The sequence below is a fragment of the Elephantulus edwardii genome, unplaced genomic scaffold (assembly GCF_000299155.1).
Source record: "Elephantulus edwardii isolate Elephantulus edwardi_28Jun2011 unplaced genomic scaffold, EleEdw1.0 scaffold00038, whole genome shotgun sequence".
NCBI lineage: Eukaryota > Metazoa > Chordata > Mammalia > Macroscelidea > Macroscelididae > Elephantulus > Elephantulus edwardii.
The window spans coordinates 10,596,926-10,610,484 of NW_006399788.1; positions in this window are offsets into that span (position 1 = coordinate 10,596,926).

Below are 13,559 nucleotides of genomic sequence, written 5' to 3' on the forward strand. Positions count from 1 at the left end.
ACTAACAAACAATGGGAGATAGAATAGCTTGCAACTAAAGAGTACAGTATTATTGATGAATCTTTACAACAAAGCACCATTGAAACAGACATGATTGAAGAAGTATATTACCAAGTTACCAGAAAAAGCTGTGCTGTCCCCATCCTAAAACCACATCATTTCCTGCAATAAACTGAATGACATGTACCTTTTACTAAGCATGTAGTTTCACTTACATGTTATAGATCTATCAGTGCCAAATTCTCTCTCTAAGCCACCCTATCTTTAACACCTTTGAGGGTCCTTCAAGCCAAACATGAACATTGTAACGTTTAGTTCTTACTCAAACAACCTAAGATTGTATCATTTTCTATGGTAGTTGAGTGGTCATTTTCACTCTGGGATAATAACCCTTTAATAAATATCTTTGCTTTTCTTTAAATAGATTCTGGAAGGTTGATCTATAACAAGAATAAAGAAACAAAGCAGATGGCCTTGAAAACAATAGAAAACAAAATCTACATTCTACTGTAGTTTACTAACTTGAGGAGCTATCACAAAGTGCAGAGGGGAAAATAAATTATGAAAACAATCAGAAGGAGTAAAATAGATTGTGAAGAAAAAGAAATCACAGTTTAAAATAAGAATCTTGAGCATTTTGGTGTAGATCAGAATCAAGAGTATAAAAGCAACAATCAACCGCACAAATGAGAACTATGTTCCCAAGCAGGCAATCTATGTACAAAAACAACCAATATAGACTATTAAGAAAATAAAATTTAAATCAGAAACCAATATTTAGCTTTATCTAAGTGGTTTTACTTCTTCCATCAAGGATGAAAAAATAATGGAAGCAACCAGCAACTACAAAAAAGAAAATATACAACTGAACTCTCATTTTTCTTATGCAAATCTAATTGGCAAAATACAAAGTATTAGTTTTTAAAGTTCTGAGAGAAAAATACCATGACCCAAGAATTCTAAAGCTAGTTAATTAATTAGATATTAAAGCCATAGAAGTTCAGTTATATATAAAAGACTAAGCAAAAAATTTTATCATTTTTACTTTATTTATATTTTAATGAAAGTTTACAGAAGACTTGCATTTCAATACATTCATTGTTGCACATTTTCCTTCCTACCCCATCATTGCTCACTTTTCTTGAAAAAGTTTCTTTCCTTGTTGGACAATTACTTCCCTTCCTAGTCCACTTTGCTATGCACCTCTTATTCTGGACTATTGTTGTGCAAACAATACCTAATCATATATTTCTATCACTCTTGTACATAGGGTTTTCAGAGGCCTGTTATTTCACAAGTGGATGGTCAATCCTTTTTATTAATCTGTCCTAATATGAATGCTCAGATTTAGAGAAGTATTTGACAGACAAGCATTTTACAGAAGAAAAGCAGATGAAAGATATTTTTCCAATTGTAAAATATACCAATATTTTCAGTCTTGCCCCAGCCCTTGACACAAGTGTCTTGACCCACTTATTTCCCTGCTCCACCATCCACCAGCAACCCCATCCACTCCCACCCACTCCCTTCAACACCTATCTTCCATTGTCCAGACTTTGGTCTAACAACTTATATATCAAACTTTATGGGCTTCTTTGATTCTAAACACTTCCGCTGCTGACAATTTCTTATGCTGTGGCCAGTGTCTCTTAAGTTTAGGGGTAATGTTTTCCAAGTGAGGGTGATGTGTCCTGTAGATCTCGGCTCCACCTTGACCTGCCAAGCCTCTGGGTCACATTTACCTGTGGGGTGGGAGATGCTGAAGTTCCTGCCTGCTGGCCCCCTCTTCCCTTCTGAAATTCCTGTTTTGCACCAAACTCTGCCTTCTGCATGATTCCAGCTTCGCCTTGACCTGTCAGGCCTCTGGATCACATCATCTAACATACTTTGGACATATTGCAAAGAGGGATCAGTCCTTGGAGAACGACACCAGGCTTGTGAGGGTGGAGGGACAGCGCAGAACACCTCTATGAGATGTATTGATTCAGTGAATGGGGTGATCTAATCGGGGTAGGTGTGTTGGAGACAATGAGATTGGCTCAGGACAGGGCAGGGTTTAGGGCTGTTTTACATAAGGTCCTATGAGTCACAGGCGACTCGACAGCACACAGCAACAACGTATTTCTTTTAGACAGTTATATAAGTGTATTTTATTGTGCAAGTCATAAATACTTGCTGTACAGAGGTAACTCATGGTTGTGGTGATGCTAAACACTGTGACACTGATGTGATAAATGAGATAACGGTTATCCATAAGTGGACAATGTTTGGTGGAGCTTCTCAATTAAAACAAGCTTAGAAGTGGGAGTGGCATCCACTTCTAAAAAAAGCTTGCCTCTGGAAACTCAATGAACTTGGAGAAATGATGAAAGTTATACAAGTGTTCAGGTCTTTCGTTTATAAGGTCACTATGTATTAGTCGTCTACAACTCAACAACACGTAACAACAACAACAATATGTAATAAACATTATTTCAAAAATTTTTTAGATTACCTTAATTTAAAAACAAATATTTTAAAGTAATATCAAATTTACAAAGCAGAAAAGTTTGCAAAAGATAATGTCCTTTTGTCATGTTGAACATAAGTAGGTATTTTTATTGTGATAATAAGAATTTAAAAATTAAAAACTATTAGCATTTAGTCAATTCCACTTCATAGAAAGCCTGTAGGAAAGAATTAAACTATCCCACAGCATTTCCAAAGATGTAAACTTTAGGGAAACAGACTTCCACATCTTTCTCCCATGGATTGTTGTTGTTATGTGCCATCAAGTCACTTGCGACTCATAGCGACCCTATGTAAAATAGCCATAAACTCTGCTCTGTCCTGTGCCAATCGCACTGTCTCTGATACACCCATCTCGATTACCCAAGTCACTGAATCAATCTACCTCATAGGGGGCCTTCCCGTCCCTCCACCCTTCCAAGCATGATGTCCCTCTCCAAGGACCAGTCCCTCCTTACAACAGGTCCAGAAAATATATCAGATGAAACCTCAGAATCCTTGCCTCTAAGGAGCAGCCCAGTTTAACCCTCTCCAGGATAAATCTGTTTGTTTTCTTAGCAGTCGGTGGTACCCTCAATAGTCTTCTCCAGCACCACAGCTCAAAAGCATCAATTCTCCTTCTATCCTCTCTAGTCATTGTCCAAATCTCTGACTCATTAACAAGTTATTGCAAAGACCATGGCCTTTATCAGATGCACCTTAGTCTCCAGAGAGACACCATTGCTCTTCAGTACTTTGGAGAGGTCCTTAACAGCAGACTTTCCCATGGCAATGCGCCTTTTAATTTCCTGGCTGCTGGTGCCAAGAGTGTTGACTGTGGAGCTGAGCAAACTAAAGCTGTGAACAATCTCAATCTCCTCACCATCCATCCTGATTCTGCCAATTGGTCCAGTGGTGAGTATCTTTGTCTTCCTGATATTGAGCCACAGTCCATACTGAAGGCTGCAGTCCTTGACCCTCTGCAGCAGGTGCTTCAGGTCCTCCTCAGTTTCAGCAAGCAGGGTTGTGTCATCTGCATAACGCAGATTGTTAATAGATCTTCCACCAACCTTAACCCATGTTTCTCCTCATAGAGCCCAGCCTCCCAGATAATCTGTTCTGCATACCGGTTGAAAAGATATGGAGACAGGACACATCCCTGGCATACACCCTTTCCAGTTTTGAAACATGCAGTGTTTCCTTGCTGTGTTCTGACGACTGCATCTTTGTCCACGTATAGGTTTTGCATTAACACAGTCAAGTGTTGTGGGATTCCCATTCTTCTCAGAGTCAGCCACAGTTTGTTATGATACACTCAGTCAAATGCCTTTGCATAATCAATAAAACACAGATATACATTCCTCTGGCATTTCCTGCTTTCAGCTAAGATCCATCTAATGTCAGCTACAATATCCCTAGTACCACGACCCCTTCTAAACCCAGCCTGGACTTCTGGCAGTTCTCTGCTGATGTGCTGTTCCAGTTATTTTTGGATAATCTTCAGTAGAATCTTGCTTGCTTGTGAAATCAATGACACTGTTCTATAGTTTTCCACACTCTCTTGGGTCACCCTTCTTTGGAATGGAAACAAATATAGATCTCTTCTAGTCAGTTGGCCAAGTGGTTGTTCTCCAGATTTCTTGGCACAACTTGGTGAGCATCTCCGGGTCAGCATCTGTTAACTAAAGTATGTCCCCAAGGCTGTGCGGGAATCGTTCATGGGATGAGTAGAGAGGTCAGTCACAGGCGGAGAAGCAGGACAGCACAACGGGCCTTGAAAATCCCTGCCCACCCCACAGGTAAACGTGAAGACCCATCAATGAGTTTTGGTTAATAGCCAAGAACTGTACCAACAAAGCTCCTCCAAAAAGTAAAAATACAAGATAGTGAAAGTATGCTAATTTACTTACCAATACAAGAATTTTCACTGTTGATTATAATAAGTAGAAAAGTAAAGTGTAAATCATATTTTCCTTTATGAATCGCAAGTGACTCGATGGCACATAACAACAACAACAAACAAATAATTTTTACATTAAAAAGTTTCCTTTTAAATAATAAAGTCTTAGTTAAATGTATCACTGGATTATATGTAGCGATTTTCTCCATCAAATAGTTGGATTGTATCCTTGTTTCCTGCCCAATTTAGACTCCAGAAATAAGTTTGTTTAAATGCAATTTATGCATAATATAACAGTGACAAGAAGAAGTGAATAAAGACCTATCAATCAGATAACAAAAGATCTCAACAAGTTTGGAGAATACACATTACTGAGTAATAAAATAAATGTAATAGGTAATACATAATAGATAGATAATAGAAAGGACAAGATGCTTTGATCTAGAATAGTTAGGATAAGGATGAAAGAAGGATGAGAACCAATCAGTACAGAGTTTGCACTTGGTGCAGGCAATTACAAAGGATATTAGAAAACATGGGTTGACACCATGATGAAATTATGGAAAACTTGACAGAATTTTCTCCCACCTATTCTACCCCATATCTAAACTTTGTGCATATTCAAAAGCAAACAAGTAGAAAAAGTAGGGATTCTCCTTTCAAAATAGTCAATTAATTTGGTGTTTTTACTGCTCCCAGAAGTATGATACTCCTAGATTTGTTGTTTGAGGACCCTCTATTTAGTGACCAATTATCCTACTTCTACCATCCTAAATCAAACCTGCCAGTCACCAAGCCTTTCCCACTCATGCAGAGCTTCTAGTCAAGCTTCCTATACAGAACAGCTTCCACAGGCTCCACTGATCTAAACTGGTATGTGAGCCTTTACTAAAAACATAATTAAATATTATCTTTCAAAAGAAGAAAACTAATGAGGCCTGAGAAAATATCCAATAAATCTAAAAAATATCTAATTTCTTCTTAAGAAATTCACTTAAGCTTATATTCCAAAAGCAAAACAAAAAGGTAGCTCTTAATCATACTCAGCCTACAAATAAAGAACTAAAATCAGAAATCTGACACAAACTTTGGAAGAGTCATGAAAATCTACCTATATATAAAGTGAAAAAACAACTAGATACAAAAGATGAGAGAAAACTTCAGAGTTAATGAGAATTCAAAAATCTATGAGAATAAACACATCTAAAATGGAAGTAAAAATAATACAATTTCCTAGTTCTAAAGAAATATATGAGTCTTAAAAGGAAGATGTATCTTAGATCATCTTTTCCTAATTCACACAGTTGCAGGTACTGAAAACCCCAAACTGAAACATTTGATGGCAAGCTGCTGGCTCATGGGCTGCAGGAGCTGGCAAATCTAAAATCTGCAGGTCAGGTAGAAGTCTGTATTGGAGATCAACGGAGTTGAGTGATGTACAAGCTACAGAGAGAAAGAGTCGAAGATATTTGCTGGAACATCTTGTATTTTGGGTTTAGGTCATATCCCCAAGGAAATGCCCTTTTCAACTCATTACTTACATCAGATCACAAAATGTAGGATGATTCTGAATTATTCTGCTATGAACATAGGTGTACATTTCCTTATTCATATCTCAGTTCTATTTTCCTTGGGGTAAATTCTTACCAGTGAAGTAGTTGGGTCATATGGGATTTCTATGTTCAATTTGTGAAGAAACACCGAGCTGCCTTCCAGAGTGGTTGTACCATTTTATATTCCCACCAGCAGTGCATAAGATTTTCAATATTTCTACATCCTGTGTAACATTTATTGGTTAGGGAAGGAGAAAGGGGCAGGAAATTGAGAATAAGGCAGAAAATTGAAAAGAGGGCAAGTCACTTGGATAGTAGAATGCAGTGGACAAATAGGGGAGGCTGAAAAATAGGAAAGATCCAATGGTGGCTTGAAAATACAGGATAAAATTAGGTATAGATCAATAGTAGTTCATTTAATAAAACTCAATATATGTGAATGATGGATGTATTCACATCATAGGAAACACAGTGTGAATGAAAAATTGTGGGAAATACATTGTACATGAATGAAACATGATATATAAATTTAGCATGAAAACAAATATAATTTTAAATAGGAAAAATGGAAGATGATTACATTCTATTTAACAAAACCTTGAGAATCATTGACCAATTCAAGCTGACACACAAACTTTTGAAAAAGATCCTGAAAATCTGACACTTCTTGTATGATTAATCAGTATATGAGTACCAGTTCCCTGAGTAAACAAGCATGTTCTTATGCTCACTTTAAAGGGTAATAAAAATGTTTCATTCTCAGAAAGAATATTGTAGATGAAGATTTAGGGTATGATTCAACAAGTCATAAGAGCATTCTGAAAATGTATAACAAATGGTTCTCCCCCCCAAAAAAAATGTTTGTGTAAGATTGTAATGCAGAGAAATGGCTTGTGCAGAAAGTCAGTGACACTATCAAATATTTGCTTGTGAGTTGAGTGTAACTCCCAGTTCTCCAGACTTCTATGTAACCTTTTGCCCTCTTGGATAAAAATTTCCACTTTTTGAGCTTTGAAGCAATGAGAACCTTCTATCCCAACCTATATTTTTTCTATTCCAATAATAAAATTCTATTGTTTCTTTTCTTGCTAATTTTTTTATACTTTGACAATTTTAACTATCACAATCAAAATGGAAACAAAGACCCTGTGGAATTTCAGAATGATGAAGATAAAGAAATCATTCTAAAAGTCCACAGAGGAGATTTCCCTACCCAAAAGTATAAATAATAAAACATGGGACAAGAGGGCATGCCCACAATTTCTTAGATTAAGTTCTCTAAATCATGAGATTTATTTATAGGGCATGAAGGCTAAAGACCATAATCTTGTAAGACAACTTATTCAATTGGCATTAAGAAGTTTGTTAAATTTATGTGCTGCATCCTAATAAGGAAAACAGTAGAGGAATTGATCAATGTGTTTGTATTGTTTGTGAAGAAGGTTGACTATACCATCGAATGCCAAAAGAACAAGCAAATTTGTTTTGGATGAAGCAATAGCCTGAAAACTCCTTAGAGGTGAGCTTTGGGGGGCATGTTACTAGGAGGCCAGCCCATGGAGAAGGGCATCACACTTGGAAAAGTAGAGAGTCAGCAAAAAAGAAGAGCTCTCCAACAGAGATGGATTGACACAGTGACTGCTGAACAATAAACTCACGCACAGCGGGGGTTGTGGGGACGGGGCAGGACAACAACCTTTCCTGGCTGTACACAGGATTACTGTTAACGGCAATTAACTCGATGACAAATGCAACACATAACAAACAAATTACAAGATGAAATAGGAAATTCACGTCAAATATGAATCAAATGAAACTATGACGTGGTTTTGGAATAGAAGCAAATATTCTATTTTTACTAGGATCTAGAACTATTCCTCTTTCACTAATACAGAGTTCATGAAAAAGGGTATAATCCTAATAAATTGACAAAACCTTTATTAAAAATATTTGAATGGTATTATTATATTCTTATGGATATAAAATCTTATGATTTCTGACAAAACTGTAAAAATATTATCACTGTAACAGTATTGTTGTTGTTGGGCATCTTTGAATCATTCAACAGAATGAAACTTGGTCTGACCCTGCACCATCCTCACAGTGTCTAATATGCAAAAGCCCAGTGTTCTCGTCACCATGTCATTTCTTCTCACTGAAGGTCTTTATCGTTTTGCGAGTGCTCCACTTTCTCAAGAAAGTTGTCCCTCTCCAGGGACTGGTCCTTCCAGATAACATACCCGAAGTATATAAGACAAAGTCTCACCATCTTTCCTTCTGAAGAGCATTCCGGCTGCAGTTATCTAAGACAGATCTGTTTGTTCTTTTGGTAGCTTGTGGTATACTCAAGACTCTGCCAACACCACAATTCAAAAATAGCAATTCTTCTTTGATCTTCCGTCTTCAGTGTCCAACTTTCACATGCATTTGAAGCAATTGAAAACACCATGGCTTCGTTCAAATTCACTTTAGTCTTTAAAGTGACATCCTTAATTTTAAGATGTTATTAAGAAACAGATGAAACAAAAAAAAAAGTAATAGTTCAAATGAAATCTGAGAAATTATAACAAATCTTTTTAGTTCTACAAAATAAGAAATGAAGCTCAGAAAATTTCTCTTTTAAATTATTAAGAATTGTTGATTTATTTCAAAAGTTACTTGTTTCTACTATAAGACAGACAACAAAGCCTCCTTGCATAGACTTATTTTCCAGTGGGGAAAAGAGGGGGAAATGAAAATTTAACAAAAAAAATCCATAAGAAATATCAAGCATTACACATGAACAAAGTCACTCTGGTGATGCAATAATTAAAGCACTCTGTTGAAAATGATCAACTAAGATTGATGGTTTAAACTGACTAACTGTTCATGGGAGAAAGATGTGGCAATTCTGCTCTGCCCGACAGAGTCACTATGAGTCAGAATCAACTGGCTATGTACACATGGACAATGAAAGTTCAAGAGTGGTACAGCTGGATCTTCTCTAATGAGAAAACATGAGATGTGCATGATTACAAGTAACTGCCAGGTGCAAATTTTGAGAGGGACTGTTGCTACAGAAGAGTAGTCTACTTTACACAATCAGGCTTACATTGCATTGTAACTGTATTTATTTGCCTAACAGGTTGATGACATCCTATGTTTCAGAGCAAAACTATCCTCTACATGGTTTCCAGGAGCTGTGATCTTTTGGAGGGAGTCCTCCAGGACTTTCATCAATGATACTCTGTGTGAATTCTGTCAATCTTTCAATTAATAATCAAACTACTGTTTCCACCACCCAGGAACTACTTCTTTGTCTATGTTTCTCAATTTTGTACTTTCTTTGAGTGCAATTTGGTACCCCTACAGATTTATGGCATTTTATTTCAACCAAGCCCTCAATATATCCCAGCAATATGTGCTATGTAATGGCATCTCCAATTTGCATTACTTTCCCTGTAGTGAAAACTTTGCCCCACCCCAAACCCCTTTGTTCTTGAAATAGCTACTTACCCTATACTACCAGCCACATGATCTGAACAAAAACTGTAACTTTCTTTTATGATCTGGTATTTCTAGCTAGTTTGAACTTATGAGACAAGCTAAGCCAATCATGGAACTTTATTTTAAACTATTGAGATGTGGGGAAGGGAAGTCTGGCCCAGGACCAAAGCCAGGCTAATATAAGTCCTTCCTTAAAATGTCTCAAATGAGGCTAGAGGTAAAATCCACTTTCCTCACTAGAGGTATAGCTGGGCTATTGCTAAGTATGCTCTCTGCTGCTTAGAAGAACAACCAATCTTCAATAAAGAGAAGCAAAGAATAGAAACAGAATGCTGGCTGTGTTGGTTCTCCAGTTCCAGGTATCTTCCTGTAGTTAGCAGGAGCCAATGAATGGGTTTTTAGATTTTGTTTTCCCTTTGTTGTTGGTTTGTTGATTTTGGTTTGTTTTGGGGGGGTTAGATTCTCACCACGAGACCAACTGGGTTGTTAACAATTTCAGTTGGATTGGTTCCACAATCAACACCATTGGTATCAGCAGTCAGGAAATCAAAAAAAGACAAATTCTACTTGGGAAGTCTGCTGTCAGGGACCTCTCCAAAGTACTAAAGAGCAATGATGTTTGTTTAAAGACTAAGGTGCACCTGATCCAGGCCATAAACTTCTCAAGTACTTGCTATGCATCAGAAATCTGGACAATGACTAAGAATGACAGAAGAAGAATTGATACCTTTGAGTTGTGCTTGAGAAGAGTCTTGAACATACCATGGACCCCCAAGAGGACACTCATATCTGTCTTGGATAGAGTGAAACCACGATCTTCTTGGAGGGAAGGATTATGAGGATTCATCTCACAGACTTTGGGCATGTGGCCAGCAGAGAGCAGTTCTTGAAGAAAGACATAATAATTGGAAGGGTGGAGGGACAGCACAGGAGAGGAAGACCTCAGATAAGATAAGTTGACATGATAGCTGAGGCAATAGGTTTAGGTGTGTCAGAGTCAGTGAGACTGGCTAAAGATAGGGCAGACTTCAGAGTTATATATAGGGTTGCCATAAGTCACAGGTGAGTTGATGGCACATAACAACAAGAAGCCAAAGCTTGAGTTGGGTATCTGGTCCTTGCCAACTTAGCTTCCAAGCCTTCCACCAACATTTTCATGCATAATATCTCCACAGAAATATTAAGTGGCTTGGTACAGATGAAGAATTGCACTGTGAACCCAAAGGCAGGTGGTTCGAATCCACCAGCCACTACACAGGGAATAGATGGACAGTTTTTCCTTGTGCAATTTACAGCCTCTGAAAAGACATTGGATGGTCATCTAAGGGTCCATTCTAACTCAACAGCACACAAAAGCAACAAACAAAAACATAGTATCCTTCCAATCAATTTATTATTTCTCACCATGAGCACTCAACCTTCAATCCTATGCCTTTTCATTTCACTCTATTGCACAGATATTTCTGATATAAAAATATAATTAAGTCATTGTTTAAAATATCAGTAGATCTATGGTTAAAATACTCTTCTTCTATATTCCCTACAGGGTCCTTCCTGATGGAAGCTTTTATTTCCATGCTTTACCACCAACTAATATAAATATTATGCTTCCTAAAGGCTTTTTATGTTGTGCTATTTCTTACTTTCTTGTCTTTGTGCCTTCTACTCTTGAAACCAGGGAAACCCTCTTTGCCTCCTAAAGCTAAGTTCTGGAAAGGGAAGAAACTCATTGTTATAGTTGGTAGTATTGTGTGTCACTGTGGCCATGATTGTCACACATTCATTGACCCTAGGTCAATTACAACTCACAGAGCCTCCATCAGGTTTCTGAAGCTGTAAACCTAAATGAGAAAAATTCCCCTTCTTTCTCCCTCAGATAAGGTCATCAGTATTATGTAACTATCCTATGTGCTATAAATCTTAACTCCTAGCCTATTAGTGAGGTAGGATTAGAAGAAGTTATATAATAATCTGTTTATAAGAAAGTCTCCTCATAGGTGTGGCCTGAATCAGATATATTTATGGAGTCCCTGGAAAAGCAAAGAGACCTTTTTGTCCAATCTCGTATCTGGCTTGTAACTCCTAGACTTTAACTAGCAGCCTGTCAGACTCCAAAGCCAGCAGTCTGCAATCCTGCTTGCTGATCTGATTTTGAATTCATTAGCCTCTCTTGAGGTCTGGCCCACAAACCTAATGCTTGTCAGTGTCTACAAGCTCATGAGCTATTCATTTCAATGAAAACTCTTCTTTTTCTTTAACTCTCTCTCCCTCTCTCTTACAGAGGGGGGGGGGCGGAGAGAGACTTTCCTGGTTTTGCTTCTCTGAAGAACTCAGCCTAAGATCCCAGGTTAAAGTGAAGAATGGCTATTGATTTAAAAAGACAAGCAGTCTGAATCTGTGATGCCTGCAGCCAACAAGACAGAAAGGATAATCCTTTGGGGCCTTAATGTTGCTTTGATGTTAACTGTAGAAAAAGACTCAGGTTCCTCTGAGAGATTTTCAATCATTTAGACTATACATTATGTATCACAGAGAATTTATGAGGTTGAATTTCAGAGGTTTTGAGTACTAAGGATAGTTCTTCATAGTTAGGAGAAAGCATAAAATTACACATGTTGGTTGTTGTTGTTGTTGATGTGCCATTGAGTCTCTTGTGACTCATAATGACCCTATGGACAACAGCCCTAAAATCTGCTCTCTACTGTGCCAACTTTACTGTCTCCAACACAAACACCCTAAAATTATACATACCAAAGAGAAATATGGTGAGGAAGATCTGAAACTCAAGTTACTACTGATGAGAACATAGAATTTAGACCACACACACACACACACACACACACACATACACACTCTCATTGCCAGAACCTACTCACAGCTGACCCTCCAGCAGATGTTCAAAGACTGTAAATCACACAGAAGTTGTTAGAATGAAGACATGGTTAACAAAGTCGAAATGAAAAACCAGTGAAGTTAGTCTCTTTTTAGAAATGAGAGCTTAGTTCAAAGAGCAAACACAATATTTGGTAATTGTGTCAAACCAGTATACAATAAGGTTCACATTTTTGTTAACATTGAAAACAGAAAAGAGCTACAAAGTGTGTATTTGTCAAAAGTGCTTGTTGACCTGCTATTCTAAGGACATATGATGTAATGTCCTACAACTAGGAACTGTTCAAATTTCATGTAAGCTATTAAGTTATGAGTTTAATAATTAATGGGAAAGATATTATCTGAATATACATTTTAAAATGCAACAGATGTTTTTAAAGGATATTATTTCATGCACCAAACAGAATGTCTGACTTTAAAATGTAAGTATTAAATTTCACCTTGAGAGAGTAAGAACAACTGCAAAGACTATTAAATGTAATCACAATTAAAATTTTCAATCTAAACACAGTTCAATATTACTTTAATTAATCATTGGGTTGTGCAATTTGATGAGTGGGTGGGTGAGGGAAATTGAAAGAATTTGTATTAGAATTTTATAAATAAACTAATGAAAATAAAATAATATGCAGAATAGATGATTAGGAGAAAGCACTTCAAAAAATGTTTAAACCTTCTGCTAAGAGTCAATTCTCACTAGTAGCAACACTACAGAACAGACTAGAACTAGGACTGCCCTAAGGGTTCTCAAAACTGCAAATCTATAAAGAAGCAGATTGTTACCTCTTTCTTCAGCAATGTGTCCTAAGACTTTGAATTACTAAACTTTTTCATTAACAGACAGCGCCTTAACCACTGTGCAACCAAGGGTCATCTGGAGAAGGTACATTAAGTAATCATTTATATTAGAAGCTAACTCTTGTGATAACTTTAAGAAATGACATTTTTCTTACACTGGAGATAATTTATGTTCATTATACAAAACAGTAATAGGGAGGAAAGGAAATTAGAATCACAAGTAATCACGAGGTAGCAATTACACCTATTAACATTTAGATAATTCTCCATCTATACATATATGTTCCCACCCCTCCAAGTATTTTGCATATGATAACTAGAGCTTCATAACCTGGCATTTCACATTCAGTATATCATGAATGGTTTCTGCATTAATCATTCTTCTAAAGCATATTTTATGATTAAAACAAGATTCAGTTGAGTCGCTACAACATGCTTTACTT